At 35.3% G+C, this 17,321-nt stretch overlaps 1 protein-coding gene and 1 pseudogene across 1 annotated transcript in view; one reads left to right on the forward strand and one right to left on the reverse strand.

The window, feature by feature from the left end:
• The window catches only part of LMO3 (LIM domain only 3), a 208,463-nt gene that overhangs the window by 36,899 nt on the left and 154,243 nt on the right, over positions 1-17,321 (forward strand). The gene's annotated exons all lie outside the window — the stretch shown is intronic.
• LOC112917550 (cytochrome c oxidase subunit NDUFA4 pseudogene) lies at positions 7,352-7,762 on the reverse strand (annotated as a pseudogene).

Here is a 17,321-nt window from a genome sequence, read left to right on the forward strand (position 1 = left end):
GAGCAAGAGAAATGTCAAACTCACAGTTTTACTTTATTGAAGGCCCTCTTAGGAGTGCAATGGAAAGAACTGTGTGTGCCTGGTAGCCAGAGAGCAGTGGGAGGTAATATTTAGTTTATTAATGTGTCTTTGATTTTTTTCATAGTGTTGATGCCTAGTATTAAAAAACAGGACCTTGATCCAATTTTCCCCTCGCCCTCCCTCTAATGGAAAAGAGCTATGAAAAACAGATAAAGTTAACAAGATGTTGCATAAAATCAAAGTGCATTTCAGTAATCCCAAGATATTCAATACATTCCATTTGCTTGTGCATTGGAATGGCTCAGTAAATTATGTTCCACTTGTAAATATTGAATTTTAATATTCAAGTGCCAACAGTGCACCACATTCTATATATATTAGATAACATTCTTGTCCTCTGGAAGCTTAAGTTTTTTAAAAACTAAACTAATAGTTTAGTTTCTTGATGTTTTCCATATTTTGTGTTTTATTAAAATGGCAACAGCCATGCACTTATTAGCTGTGCATGGAATCTGAGTTGTTTGTCATCCTTTATATTGCATTGGAGTAGATTTTTGGGAAATCTGCATAAGGGTAAAAGATGAATCTAGGAGTAAGGATAATTGTATTGCTAAATCAGAGATAAATTCTGATATTTTAATGGCTAATAAACTATTGATAATAATTTAGATGACTGATACAAAGAAAATTATAGTAGATTTTTTGCAGTGTTCTATCAGTAAGCTCAAGAAGCAGCCACCAAAATGTCAGTGAAGCATGTAAGTCTTTTGTTGGAATACTAACTGGATTATGAAAGATTAATTATATTATTTAATGCTTTACTAGGAACATTTTAGTGGGATGAAATGAAGATGAGTAAATGACCTACTGATATGTCTGCAACTTCATTTTCATCTACTCAGACACTAGCTACCTAGTCTTCTATACCACCAAAGTATAAATTACTGGTTCTAAAGAGGGATCTTTGAGAAAACCATGTGACCTAAATTGCTTAAATGGCAACAAAGTTCTCTTGATTCTTAGGTTATTAGTGATCAAAGGATAAGTTTTGGTTTGTTTTTGGTATGTGTTGTAGACTAACGTTTGGGGATTTTTCTCCTTTGTTGACTAGGAAAAAACATTTTATTTTTAAAAATATTATTTGTATAATACTCTCTTTAGAACTGCTTTTTGCTCCATCACATTCCTCAGGCCAATGCTTAAATTCTAATCTTCATTCAGCTCTATTTCTCTCCTAACATCCCCCTATATTTTGGAGAGGTTTTGTTCTTGGCTTACATAATTTCAGACTGTCATGATAAAATATAGATCTATACTCAATGCACAAAATAGTCAACCTCATTTTGCTGACTTCTTTATGTGCTTTGGTTTTGCCTGAAATAATTTTGATGATGCAACAATACTTACTAGAGATGATCATTGTTCACCTTCCCACACCACTTTTAACAAAGGGTCTGCTGCCAAGACTCTGCTGAGAGGCAGGTGCCATGTTTTTTACTATGCTTGGTCAAAATAATATAACAATAAGGGCAAGAGGTTGAGCTGAGGCCACAAGAAGTCAAGATCTATTTGCAAGTTTAAATTATGAGAAAATAGAAGCAGTGACTAAGTAGAGCAGTTGGTCTTTAGAGAAAAATGAAATAGAAATGTAGATTCATTGAAAGAGAGGGAATGACAGAGACACAGAATGTGAGATGGCTTTGCAGACCTTGGAAGTAGTATGGGGAGTGTGGTTGATTTCTTTCAGATGTCTTCTGTGTTCACATTCCAGTAGATGTGTCTTTTTCTTGAATTCCATTTTAGCTGAAGTAATTTGAGTCATTTTTCCCTATGACTGAGAAAAGTCTTAAGACAATGAAAAACTGAGTCCTAAAATGTTAAGTTAAATTGAGAAATCATAGAGCCATAGATAACATCTTGTACAACCTCAACATGTAACAAACAGAGGTTTAGAAAACATTAAAATTGTGCTTAAAATGACATCCAAATATGGAATTAAAACTTGGATTTGATACCAAATTCAATATTCTTTCCACTATACCAGATTGCCTCCTCATTATTTATTAAATGCTAAACCCTGTGTTCTGGACATTGAGGATACAGGAATGAAATTTGTGTTCAAAGAGAATAAAGTCTTAGAGAGCTTACGTATAAAAGTGTAAAGTATAAGGGCTCATTTATAGAGTTGGGTAAGTAGATAGGAATCAGAAAGGGATTCATAGAATGTATGAAGATCTCCCTTGCTATTTTCTCTGCCTGGAAAGTACTCTTTTCTGTTTGCACAAGTACAACCATCTTTTCCCAGGCAACTCCTGTACATGCATCAACTCTCAGTTCCAACATCAATGAGTCTGGTGTAGGGATACCTACTGTGAGTTTTCTTAGGTTCTATGCACACCTCTGTTGCAGTATTTACCTAACCAAGTTGTAATTCTTTTAATACAAGAGTTATCTCCCAGTATATTGAGGTCAGAGACCTTTTTTTTTTTTATATCATTAACACCTAAGAAAGTGTCTCACACACGAAGATAAAGCTTTTCCAATGTGAAAGACCTTTCAGAACATGAGTCATCACATACTAATTTATATATAGAGATAGCCAAAAGCACTGTGTTGCACTCCAATGAAGTGAAAATATGTATTGTCCTTAATATAAATATTTTAAACTTTTTTTTTAATTTTCTTTAAAATTTAGGGAAAATTTGTTCTGCAGATTTAAACATAGATTTATAATAAGTTCAAATTTGGTGGCACATCTAAACCACATTTATTCTTGATAAGTGATATTCATAATTTCTTATGAGCTTAGTTATTACTTGTACCTAAAGATAAACATTTTCACCTAAATGATTAATTTTTAATTTTTTAAAAAAAGACAGAGTATAGATTTATGTAACAATATTATGGAGCATGTAAAAAAGAGTATAGCTAAAATTATTCACCATCTTCACACTCATGTGTGGGAGTGTGTCTGTGTATGTCTGTGTGTGTTGTTTCTTTACTTCTAAAGTATTTGCTGGTACTTTGGCTATGTGTTTGCAGGTTGGGTAGTTACATGTGCAGTTGCTCTTGTTGGTATTACTGCTGGTATTTCCTAAATTGTGGGCCATATTGAGAAAAGTTATTGCAAATACAGCAAATTGTATTCAGTGTTTCGGTATCTCTTGAACTTTTAAAAGATACTTAATTGAAAAGAAATCTGTTCTTGGACAAACTTAATTTCCTAATAAGTTTTGTCTTGTATCTCTTGAACTTTTCCTATATTTTGATGTTAGAGAGTGTAATGTTGCTCATTACAGATCTAAGATACTTGAGGGAATTAGAACTTTTCTTCCTTCCCTTTCCTTTTGTTTCTTTATTTCCTCCTTTCCTCCCAGTTTCCCTCCCTTCTTATTTTACTTCCCTTTTGTTTAACTAAGCAAACAGAGCTACTACATTAAGATAACTTTCCAAAATCAACCACTAGTGATGAAATAAGTTGAGAGTACATTTTTAGTGCACTATATGAGTTATTTTTATTTCAATTAATAGTGTCTTTATATAACAGCAATGCACCTTTATTAAAAAGTACCTTTATAATTACATTTAGTCTCAACAACAATTTCTCTGGATGAATTGTTCTCTTTACAAATGAAGACATGAAAGCTCTGAGAGAATATATTTTCAATTGGATTTCCAAAATTGCGAAGTAATCATTAAATCTTATTTTTCAAACAAAAAAGTCCAGTGCATTTTCTAGCCAATAAGCGAAAATGTTATCTTGACTCAAATTTTGAGTTTCATACCTACTTCACACCATCAGCTTAGCTCAATCAGCACTAAAAAGCTTTCATGTACGTGATTTAGTTTTCTTTCTTAAGTTTTTAAAGCTTTATTGTTAGCCTAAACCTCTCATTTGTGCTTTTTTTTCTGAAAAGGAAACAAATGTTGTTAGCTTTGGATGGGAGAATTTTGAGTGGTACTGGATTAGAGAATCTAGCCTATGCATCTTCCCATCATTATAGCTTTAGACAGAGCCTATCATGTCAAGTTCCAGCATATTCACTTCCTCACGTCCCTCCATAAATTTGCATATATCCATCAAGTACTTTCTCAAGCTAATTTAAATAAATGCATATTTCCTAAGCTGACCATTCTTTATATTATGCTTGAGAGTTAATTTTCTGAGACCATTGCATCACTTATGTAAAGGAAAGGTCAAAATGGAAAAGTAGTATGTATTTGTGCCCTAAAAATATAAGCCTCCCCTTTAATTTTACTCCATTCCATAAATCTTTCTAATAACATTGATAACATGCTGTCTGCCATTACATGTGCCAGGCTATTTTTCCCAAATATTGCCATTCCACTAGGATCAGCAAACTATATTATTGAGGGAGAAATGTAGGAAGTCAAAAGGAACCAAACATGAAAAAAAAAAGTAACATTTGATCACTTTGGGATGTAGGCACATGTTTGTCTTATTATTCATTGTATTTGTCAATATATATATTTTCTAATTAAAAAGGGAAAGCATTGGACAGACATAAAACCATGAAGTAAGTATAAGAATGGGGCCTTATGGGATGACAGTACTAAAAAATAAGCCAAGCAGCCTTGAAATAGGCTTGTAGGTGTCATCAATAGCCTATACTTCATCTAGACTACTTACTAATAATCCCAGTTGGGTTGTCTCCAATACTCAAGTATCATCAGTGAGTTTAGCTGGTAGGCACTTTTTTCCTAGAAGTCTGCACATGAAAGTCCACTGGGGACTCACATTTATAGGTTGTTACAACAAAGTTGTGTGTGTATGTATTAATGTGTGTGCATATTTCTGAAGATCAGTCTTCCATAAAGCCAAATGTTTTAGTAATAGTAAAATATTAAGGTAAAATTAAATCTTTCCATATGGCCTAATAAAGTCTTGCTTTAATCCTGGTCACCTTCTAAAGGCCTACACAAGTCACTTCTTAAAAATAAATAAATAAATAAATAAATAATCCTAGAAATCCAGAAGACAGACCTTAAATTTGTTGTCATTGTTGCTGCTTTCTGTGTTTGTGTTTGCATAAATTTAAGATCTTTTTAAAAAATTCTAACCTCCATGGATTTCCTCCATGGAAATCTTTTTTGATGAGGTAGATATGGATTTTAAACTATGTTATTAAATCAATCAAACCTCCTATTTTATATTAATTTAAGAAGATATAATGTATGACTGGAAACCACTCCAGAAATATTTAATTAATGACTACTGTTCTCAAGAGAAATCTTCGTCAGAAATCACTGATTTAATATAAGCTTAAATGGTGAAGAGGGAAACCTTGCATGGAGAATTTCCACCACAGGCTTTAAAGATTCTGTTTTCTCTGAGAATACAATTTGGGAAGGTCTAATCAATCCCAAAAGCTCTAAAAGTGTAAGCATAAGAGAAACTCTTCTTGGAAATATATTTTTTCTGTTGTTGAAATAAAATCGGCAAAAGGAAATACAATAAAAGGTAATAATTAATTCTAGGAAGTATAATGGAATACAAGCTGAAAAGCTACATTCTTAGTCTTAATGAACTGTCACATATAAGAAAAAAAGAATAAATAAAATACCCCAGATACTCATGCATTTAGTCTCACGCTGATCAATCTGCTCCTTTTTTTTTCAGTTTTATTGAGATATGATAGACATATAATGTTGTGTAAGTTTAAGTTGCACAACCTGCTGATTTGATACGTTTAGATATTGCAAAATGATTACCACGTTAGAGTTAGTTAACACTTCCATCACCTCACATAATTATCATTCTTTGTTTTTTGTTTTTTTGTTTGTTTTGGTGATGAAAACGTTTAAGATTTACTCCCTTAGTAACTGCCAAGTGTACAGGAGGGTGTCTTTAACTATAGCTACACTATATGTCACCAGAAATTACTTATGTTATAACTAGAAGTTTACACCTTTGGACCACCTTCATCCATTATCTCTGCTTCTGGCAACCACTAATATTAATCCTTTGTTTCCATGAGTTTGTGGAGGGTTTTGTTTCGTTTTATTTACATATAATCAAGATAGTGAAGTATTTGTCTTTCTCTGTCTGACTTACTTCACTCAACACAATACCTCAGGGGCAGCCCCGGATGGCTTGGCGGTTTAGCGCTGCTTTCAGCCCAGGGTGTGATCCTGGAGACCTGGGATGGAGTCCCATGTCGGGCTCCCTGCATGGAGCCTGCTTCTCCTTCTGCCTGTGTCTCTGCCTCTCTCTCTCTGTGTGTCTCTCATGAATAAATAAAGTAAAATCTTAAAAAAAAACACACACACACACAATACCTCAAAGTACATCCCTTTTGTGGCAACTGGCAGAATTTTCTCATTTTTTAATGGCTGAATAAAATTCCATTGTGTATATATATATATATACCACATCTTCTTCATCCATTCATTCACTGACAGATACTTAGGTTGTTCTGTATCTTGGCTACAGTGAATAATGTTGCCATGAACATAGGAATGCCGGTGCCTCTTCCAGATCCTGTTTTCATTTCCTTCAGATATATATACCCAGAAATGGAACTGCTGGATCATATGGTAGCTCTATTTTTAACCTTTTGAGGAACCTTCACACTGTTTTCCAAAGTGGCTGCACCAATTTACATTCCCCCCAACAGTGCACAGAGCTTTCCTTTTCTCCACATTGTTGCCAACACTTATCTCTTGTCTTTTTGATAACAGCCATTCTCATAGGTGTGAGGTGATAGCTCATGGTGGTTTTGATTTGCATTTTCCTGATGATTAGCAATGTTGAGCACCTTTTTATGTACCTGTTGGTTATTTGTATGTCTTTGGAAAAATGTCTGAATAGGTCCCCTGAGCATTTTTTTTTAATCTGATTGTTTGTTTTTTGCTATTGAGCTGCAAGATTCCTTGTCTATTTTGCATATTAACCCTTTATCAGATATGTGGTTTGCAAATATTTTCTCCCAGTCAGTGGGTTTCCTTAACGTTTTATTGATTTTTTTTTTTCTGTGCAAAAGCTGCTCCTTTTTAAAGATGGATCTTCGTGCCTCTCCTATCTCTACAGTGAGAATCTCAAGGCAAATAGACTATTGCTCAGGAATTATGCAGTGACTATGATTAAAGTCATAATTATAAATCTAACATGTAACCCAGAGCATAAAATTATAGATTTTTATAATATAAATATGTTAGTGATCTTAATTGACAGCTAATTTTCAAACAGGTACAACCATTGCCTAAATAAAGTCTTTTTGTTCCATTTTGTTTATTCTTGAAAGTAACCAAAAGGTTTTGGTTGCATGACTAAATTACATTGTCCTTTATTTTTTTATTTTTTATTTTTTTCAAGTTTCAGATATTTATTATTCAGTGTAAACCCCAACACAATGCACCAACATGATTTCGTACATTTAGAGGGGAAATATTTCCTGGATAAGTGGAAAATTGTGCGGATGGCTTCTGGAAGACCTTCATTCTAAGAAGCTTTATAGTGAAACATTTCATTTAGAAGTCTGGACCTTCTTTCTTCAGTTTGCTGTAATCTACAATTCACTGAGTAGAACTTGTATTGATCATTGGGACCCAGTTTGTTCCAAGGTTCTAGGTTATTCTTCCTATCCCAACTAACATCTGGATTGAACTGTGCCAAGCGCAACACATACAGCGCTGCTCCAGTACCTCCTGCCCCAATAAATACGAGGAGGGGGATCAAGCTTGGATGCTTCTTGGCCTGACCGATGATCTGGCGTAACATGGTTGCGGCAGAGAGACCTCTGTCTCCCGCGCAGGAGAAGGAAAAACCGAGTTGCCGCAAGGCCCGTAACTAAGTAATGCCTTACATTGTCTTTTAGATTCAAATAGTTCATTCCAATCAAAAATTTAAAGACAAGGAACTCTGAAATTGTTTTCATCAATGGATCATCAGAACAATGCCAATAATAACAATAATAATAAAAGCTTTTAAGAAAATTGCCCTGCCTAAAAGTTTTATAATAACAGATAAGAAGGGGCACCTGGGTGGTTCAGTCCGTTAAGCTTCTGCCTTTGGGGCAGGTCATGATCCCAGGGTCCTGGGATTGTGCCAGTGTCAGGCTCCCCGCTCAACAGGGAATGTGCTTCTCCCTCTCCCTTAGCCCCTCCTCTCTCTGTCTGTCTGTCTGTCTGTCTCTCTCTCTCTAATAAATAAATAAAATCTTTAAAAAAAAACAGAGAAGAAAATTCAAAATATTTTACCCTTTAAGACTGCTAAATATTTTAGAAAAGTCTCTAAATGCTTAGGATGAATTTCTACAGTAACTATTGCCTGCCAAGTGAAGAATAGTGTATTAATTATAGTGATAACAGCAGCTAAAATTTATATCTTTTTTAAAAGATTTGTTTATTTGAGAGAGAGAGAACAAGTGGGGGGAAGGGCAGAGGATGAGAGAGAAAGAATCCTCAAACGCTGAACCTTGAGCCCTGTGAGACACTTTATCTCACTACTCTGAGATCATGATCTGAGTTGAAGTCAAGAGTTGGCCACTTAACTGATCAAGCCACCCAGGTACCCAAAAATTGATTGATATCTTAATTTATGCCAGGCATTACCTTAAAAAATTGGCGTGGATTATGTAATTAAATGAATAAACCCTATGAGATGATTCACTTAGGAGCTCCAATCATTAAACCCATTTTAAGAGGGGAATATCAAAACTTACAAAAGTGAAATTATTGGCCCAAGATCACATAAGAATGAAGTTAGCATGTATGTCTGAAGACTTTTATGCTCTAGTCATTAAAGACTGCCCCCCCTTTCCTTTGTGTTATGGGGCCTGCACATTATTTTTGGAAAAGCAAGGAATGTAATTGTCCCATATCTTTTGTGTATGTTTTAAGAGCTCATTAACTAAGCTTTCCACTCTTATGAGCTCAGAACAATGGACAGAGACAGGCATCAGCACCCTTATATTCGCCAACATGTACAAAACTGCCTTTAAGGAGCACATCTCCCCCCTTTTGAACTTCAATGGTCCATGTTACCTGCAACTTTTGCTTAAAGGTAACAACTTGTTCTACTATTATTATAAATACAAAAGTTACCCTAGCCTTTAAAATTATTCAAGACTCTAAATCACATTTTAAAAAATATAAGACATAATAATAGAATGGCTACACTTTATTTTTTAATAATAAATTTATTTTTTATTGGTGTTCAATTTGGCTACACTCTAATATAAAGTCCTGTTGAGTTGTTTAAACAATAGAAGATCTTATTTTTGTAAGTATATTTTTTAAAAAATTAAAAGCTGGCCACTACAGCTTCAAAAATGTTAGCAATACTTATAGATCAGAGTTAAGTTATTTTTTAAACAATGCAAGATCCAATCTGCAGGTTCCTTCCTGAGAAGGAGGCCAAGGTAGAAAAGAAACTTCTTGAAGCCAAAGTAAAAAGAAACTTCTTTTGTTAGTTTATGAATCACAAATTATACTGTAGGTGAATAAGTTTTTAAATATCAATTTTTTGATATTTAAGAATAAATATTCTTAATAACTGAGAATAACAGTTTCTGAGAACATAATGAAATGACTTAAGAGAGTTGTCCATACAGAGTTTGAGTGGGAGCTGAATGACTGCCCTTTATTTATTTATGGTAAATATTTTGCTTTTTCTTTAGGTACAAGATACTTTACTTAGATTTAGCTAGAAGTGAATAGCAATGAGTTACTGCAGTATAGAGGTAGTCTTGAAAGGTTGAGAACAATACTTAGATTATAACTGATTCTGCTTTCTTTCTGCTAAATCCTCCAAATCAATATATGTTTTATTTTTCTATTATTTTAGTGTTTCTTAATTCATTCATTCATTTGATAAATATATACCGAATACCTGGCATGGGATAGGAACTGTTCTAGGCATTGAAGATGCATGAATGAACAAAATGAGCCACAACTCCTGATCTCATGAAACCTACATTTTAGAGGAGTAACAGAGATATCTTAAAAGATAAATAAATAAGTAAATCGTAAGATATTTTATAAGGTGATGAATGCCAAAGAGAAAAATGACACAGGAGAAGGACAAGCCTAGGGGAGGTTGGGATGTTATTTTAAAAGATGTTTAAAAAAAAAAAAAGAAAAGATGCTCTGAAACAGTGACATATAAGCAGAGACCTAAAGGAGATGAGAGAAAGACTGTTTTAGGTTCCTGAAGAAAGAAGATTCCAGAAAACATTTTTAAGTGTTTCTATTGGTCCAAGTTAACTCACCCAAAGAAATTTTATATTCACTTCTTTTTTTTACCAAGAGAGCCAAAATTAAGAATGTGAACATATGAATCTTTTAAACCACAACTCCTTGATGACAGAAATAATGTCATATTCATATTATCTATTCTCAGAATCTAGCCCAGTGACTGGCATAATAAATGTTCATTGAAAGCAGCAAAGAACAGAAACGGAAAAGAAAAAGAAAAAGAAAAAAAATATATAGAGAGAAGATCAATAGAAAAAGAATCAGGGATCCCTGGATGGCGCAGCGGTTTAGCGCCTGCCTTTGGCCCGGGGCGCGATCCTGGAGACTCGGGATCGAATCCCACCTCGGGTTCCCGGTGCATGGAGCCTGCTTCTCCCTCTGCCTGTGTCTCTGCCTCTCTCTCTCTCTCTCTCTCTCTCTCTGTGTGACTATCATAAATTAAAAAAAAAAAAAATTGTTTAAAAAAAAAAAAGGAAAAGAATCAAAAGAAAAAGAAAAAAGAAGAAAAGATCAAAAGGAAAAGAAGAAAAATAGAGAAAGCGAAACACAATAATTATGCTTAATCCGGTTTTCCATCTCCATTTTTTATTTTTTTCTGAAAATCATATTTTACATAGTCAACCAGATAATCTATAATTACCTGATAATCAATAAATTAAATATCTGGAAAGATAATAAAAGTCATCATCTAAAACCACTTTTTCTTCTTCATTTTAGTTATGTTCTGCATGTTAGGCATAGAATAGTCAATCTGTGTTGCTACTAGACCTTTTTTCCACACTCCTTAGTTTAATCCTTTAAGAATTCACTATATGCTGAGTGTGAATCTCTCTACCACATCCCCATATCTAAGGTTATCTTGTCTTCATATGTATTGCCTTGTCTGTCTTCCTGACTACAATGGAACTATAAATAGAAAGTGTTTCTTGTCTATCATATTAAACACTTGCACATAGTAGATACACAATGGATACAAGAAGGGAAGGAAGAAAGGGAGGAAGGGAGAAAGGAAGAGGGAAAGAAAGGAAGGAAGGAATGGAAAAAAGGCTTACACACAAGAGGTAACAATATATCTACCCTGGGAACCTTATTTTCTTGAAGATTGTTAAAATTTATTCAAACACTTTCAAAGAAAAGATTGTTTCTTAAACGATTTCTTAATGTGTATGATTGACCAAAGCCCAGTTGCGTGACAATGGATGGTTACATTTTTTTTTTCAAAATGTGCACCCCTATAAGGTTTTCCTTCCTAATAAGGATACAGAATTGTTTACCCTTTAAGCAGCATTTGAAAAGTAAATTTGTATAGTTCCATTAGTATTAAGCTTGGGAAAAATTACTGATTAGTGAGCTTCTATTATTTTTTTGGATTTTGAGAAACAATAAAAATATTAATACTATGGAATATTAGAAATTAAGTAATTCTAGTCTTGAAACTTTGTTTAATACCTTTATCTTTCCACATTAGTTTTTTTTTAATCCTTCACCACCATTTTAAAATATTCTTAATAAAGAGTGCCTGGGTGGCTCACTCAGTTAAGCATCCACTCTTGCTTTCAGCTCAGGTCATGATGTCAGGGTCCTGAGATGAAGCACCAGCTCCACAATAAGCATGGAACTTGCTTAAGTTGCTCTTTCTCTCCCCCCCTCTCTCTACCCCTTCTTACTCACCTACTCTTTCTCTCTCTCTCAAAAATAAAGTACAATAAAATATCCTTAAAATCATTTGAGATGTTTTTATATTTTATCAATTGAAAGAAAATCAACCCACAATGTTTATTAAACATTTAATATGTGCAAGGAGCTATATAAAGAAGAGGTTATCAGTATTCAAAACTATAACTAGTTCTCCATTTAGGAAATTTAAAACCATTTCATAGTATGAATTCATTATAAGGGACGAGTTAGTAAATAACCAAGTGACGTAGAATTTGTGGTTTTCAGTTGGGAAGTTATTATCAGAATTAGGAATTTAGAAACATAAATAGTATATGGAGAAAATGTCAAAAATAGCCTCATAACATAAGTGTTTACAATTCTAAATCATACTACATGTATGAACAAGAGTAGAGTATAAATTTAGGTGTAAGTGTCTAAATAAATTTCATTTCTCAACAGTTCATGAGAAAAAATCAACAAACGCGAGTCAAATTGAAAACCCTATATCCGAGAGAAATATTACATTGGGTTTATACAGCACTTTACCATCCAAGAGCTGATAGCTATAACTAGGAAATATTCACTTGGTGTAAGCCCCATATACTTTTGTGTATGTATATTTATATATATATGCACATAACAATTTCTCACTATAAAATAGATATCAGCAATGTATTATGCTATCTATGCTATAACACATTTCTGAAACATTAGCATATTTCCTCTAAATATGAAGAAAAGAACAGGATGTTACCAAATTTTATAGGTACACATAGATAGATAGGTAAGCTTTTTAAAACTGATAGTGGGAGAAGAGGAAAAGGAGAAAATATTTACTGAAGACCTACTATATATTATTCACTGTGCTGGGTGCTGTATAGGTGTGACTTTCATGTACTACTCCAACCATAAAACACCCAAGATGATGCAGTAAGGAAGCTTGAACAATTGCTCTGCTCCAGTAATGTGTCCTTGGTCCAGAGCCCAGGCACAATTTCCTCTCCCCACAGAGGGCCATGGGGTCTGTATGGGTATGTATGAGTGTGGAGTATGTATGGGTATGTATGACTACTGGAGACAGTAGGCTGGCAAAGCTTTAACAACCTAATTAAATGGGTAAAGTAAACTACATTATGAAAGTTGATTATGCTTTTTCATGTCAATGAAAGCTTTAAGTCAAACCAGTTAATAATAGCTTAGGGGAGTCAGTTGCACATCTTTGGGTACAATCTTTTGCCCAGGCATTTGTGAAAGCATTCAAATTGGCCAGCAGTTAAAATGAGTATTGTCTAACTGACAAACGTTAGCCCTGCAGGGGTCAAGGCTGTCAGTCCAAACCTGAGTAAAAACACAATGAGGGGAAATCCCTGAGTTTAACTTTCTGGCCATTGCAACATTCTTTAGGCAAGTAACAAAAACTGCCTATGCCTGGAGAATCTTACCTAGTTGCCTTTTGCATAACAAGAAAAACAATAGAGGCACTTGAGTGGGGGAGGAGAGCGTTATGAATGGGAGATCAATTGGAAGCAGCCAATTTCTTGGTTTCTATCACGTTTTTTCTAAATTCTGCCATTTAAATAATAACCATTGTCCATTCCTAGATCCTAATCCCAAATTAATTTTTCAGGCTGTAACTACCTTTCAGAGAGCTCCGTGCAGATGTCCCCAAAGCAATTCAAACTTACATGTTTAACACTGGACTTGATATCATCCTTTTGGGTAAGAAAACCAGTTTCCTTCCACCTGTCACCCAAGGGAGAAACCGGAGGGACATGGTAAAGTAATCCCTATTTTTCATGTGCCTCTTTCAATCACTCCCTAAATCCTTTCAGTCTACCACCTCCACTCAATGGTTCTTCTCCTCCATTTAAGGTATAAATGCAGAATTCTTCAACAAAGCCTAATTTTAAGATCTCTACTCTCTGAAACCTCTCCTTTTCTTCATTTATTCCCTTCCAATGAACATTTTTTTCCCTTAGCTCAAAAGCCCTGACTGCAATAATTCTTTTAATAGCATCCTCCCTTGCTTGTCCACAAATATCCCTTCTATTTTTCCTGTAAATCCCCAAACCAATCAATCTGATTGATCATTCACTTTGGGTAATGCTGGGGGTGATTTAATCAAATGGACTAATGCTGTGATAAATCCCTAAATCCATGTGCTCCCAATGCTCTGATTTGTCAATACTTTCATACTTTCATAATTATCTCTCTCTCTTTCTCTCAATGTTTTATTTGTGAATTTTACTACTCTTTACAAGGTCTCAATGCCATATCCTATACTCTTATTAAAAGGAGCCCTTGTTTTCCACTCAACAGAAAAAAATATATATATATGTATATATACAGCTTATTAATAGAGACCCCCTCAAGTTCACACTTGTCTTAGAAATTTATCTATCCACATGATTAGATTAAGTCCTTTCTCCTCCTGTGAAACACTATTCTACCTCTTACTTATCTAGTCACATGGCATTGAATGCTATCTACAGACTAATCATTCTAAAAATTTTGTCTACAAATTTACTATCTCCACACAGCCACTGATTTGCACTGCAGTGTGTACTCTGGCCTCAGTCTTCCTCACCTCAACAAATGATACCAACCCCAGGATGGACTTCAGTTCTTTGCCCTCTCATCAGCAAGCCCTGTATGTCCTGACCCCATTCATTTTTCTGTCTCCATGTCAGCTCAATGATTCAGTACACTATCATCATCATCTTTCACCTAGAATATTCTGATGATGATAATTTTCTACCTCATTTTGCTGTTTTTCCTGGGATTCCTTCTACTTCATTCTCCACTTGACAGCAGGAATGATATTGAAACTCAGGCTTGGTTAGACAACATTTCAGTGGCTTTCCCTTGTACCAGGTCAAACTTCACTATGACAGCTGCTAAGCCCCTGTGTGATCAGGCCTCTGCTTACCTCTCCTCCCAAAATGATGGCCAAAATGCTCTTGCTCTTTATTCATTTATTCAGACTTAACTAGGATCTCTCCTGCAAAGGAATGTGTTATGACCTATAACAAATGTTAAATTAACATTTGTTAAATAAAGCACAGGGTGCCAGATGGTGAGTCACAGTACAACAAGAAACCACAAGAGAAACTGAAATAGAGATGTTTATTACTCACAGGTTCTGGAAGGAGTACACTGTACACCTCAAGGGGCCACATAAGGAAGTCAGGGCAGAATGCAGCCAGAGAGTAATGGGACTTGAGGGGAGTCTTTATCAGGTCTGTGGGCAGAGTGCTTTGGGGTTCCCAGGGCAAGGCTGTATTAGTCAACTCAAGCCAAAAGAGTGGGACAGATCCACAGGGATCTGAGAGCACACAAGGAAGAGTCCTGGGAGATGGGGAAGATGTTTACAAAGCCATTGGGGAAGTCACATTAGGAACTTATATTTTCTTATGACTGAGGTCTGTTATCTAGGATAAATACAGGAACAAGGAATCTAGTGTCAGTCTAAAAGCCACAAAAAAATGATGCCAAGACAGTAATACCATGGAGTAGCTTAGCTAACTCTCAACAGAATGTTTCTTCTGAGCATGGCTTTCCCTGCTCTTCACCTACATTACTTATTCTCTGCGTCTTTTCATATCTAAGCTTAAATGCCATCTTCTGAGAGAGAGAGAGAGAGAGAGAGAGAGAGAGAGATGTTCTCCAATCACTCAGTTTCACTGGGATTTTCAGTTTGCACCCCGCCCAGCTATTTTCTAACTGAACACTTTCTGGCTATCTTCATAGTACTCATGACCACCATTTATTACAAGTTTATTTGTTCTGTTGTCTGCATCCCATACTATCATTCTCCATGAAGACAAAATCCATGTCTCTGGTTCTCTACTGTTTCCCCAGAACCTATCTCAGTGCTAGGCCAGAGTAGGTGTTTTAACAAATATCTGTTAAATGATTAACTGACTTAATTCACAAGGCTAATGCCATTACCTATTTCTAGATAGTATAGACCTCATCTTTTGGAACTTTATTCCAGTTGATAACCCCTACTTCTATCTTTTTTCAAGATTTTATTTATTTATTCATGAGAGACAGAGAGAGAGAGAGAGAGAGAGAGAGAGAGGCAGAGGGAGAAGCAGGCTCCATGCAGGGAGCCTGACCTGGAACTCGATTCCGGGTCTCCAGGATCACGCCCTGGGCTGAAGGTGGCGCTAAACCACTGAGCCACCCGGGCTGCCCCCTACTTCTATTTTCAATCTCTGTTCATCCAAAATGTTATTTATATCTGAACAGACTTTCCACATGGACTCATGCCTGTCCAGGCTGTCTTGAATGATAGATTTATCTTCCTGGTTATAAGGTTCATCAACATACTCCTTTAGCTTTCATATTAAATCATGTTGTTCAAGTTAAAAAAACTGTAGTACTAAAAACAATAGTTTTGCTCCCTCATGCCACTGATGGAGCATCAGCAAGCCCCGTATCTCATTTGTTCAGAATCTAACAACTTCTTTCACACATGAATGCCACAATTGCCTTTCAGATTTTAAATACTAAAAAATAAAGCCCTGACCCCAAATAAATCTTCTTCACTTAGTTCCTGTCTCCTTCTACCAGCCAACCAATCAACCAAAAGTAGAAAGCTTGAAGTTATCCTGAATTGTTCCCATTCCATCAGCCAGTACATTCTATTTAGTCATCTTCTAAATACCTCCTCTCTGCACTACTTTGTATTTCCACCTTCTCTATTTTTACCCTCTTGGTTGGCTTCCTATTTCACCTTCTCTTTATTCTTCTTCCTCAAAAGAAAAAAAAGTTTGACCAAGAAACTCTTTATTTTGCTACATTAATGGCTCCCCACTGCTTTAAATATACGTCAAATCTTTACTATGGCATAGAAGCCTATCTTTCATTTTTTGGCTCTTGTTCATTTTCTCACCTTATTTTCTGATTCCTGCTCCCCCAAAACTCAAACTGTAGCCAGAATGCCCAACCAGAAGTTCTCAGAAACCACTTTGCATCATGCCCACTGCCTGGTCAACCTTGCACAACTATCAAACTACTAGAAAATCATTCATCAAGATTCAGGTCAAGGGATGCTTAGGTGGCTCAGTAATTAAGCATCTGCCTTTGGCTCAGGGTATGATCCTGGGATCGAGGATCTAGTCCTGTATCGGGCTCTTTGCAGGGAGCCTGCTTCTCCCTCTGCCTATATCTCTGCCTCTATCTATGTCTCTCATGAATAAATAAATAAAATCTTAAAAAAAAAGATTCAGGTCAAATATCATCCTTTCTATGAACCCCTCTCTTAATTCTTGTTCTCTAGAAATGCATTTTTGTACATCTTACATATTTATGGCGATTTTTGAGTTCTGCCCTTTCTAGAATGTGGATACCTAAAGGCCTGGAATATTTATTACCTTCACTAGCTTTGTTCACAGCACTCAGCACACAGTAAATGC

This window comes from Vulpes vulpes, chromosome 8 (assembly GCF_048418805.1).
Source record: "Vulpes vulpes isolate BD-2025 chromosome 8, VulVul3, whole genome shotgun sequence".
Taxonomy (NCBI): domain Eukaryota; kingdom Metazoa; phylum Chordata; class Mammalia; order Carnivora; family Canidae; genus Vulpes; species Vulpes vulpes.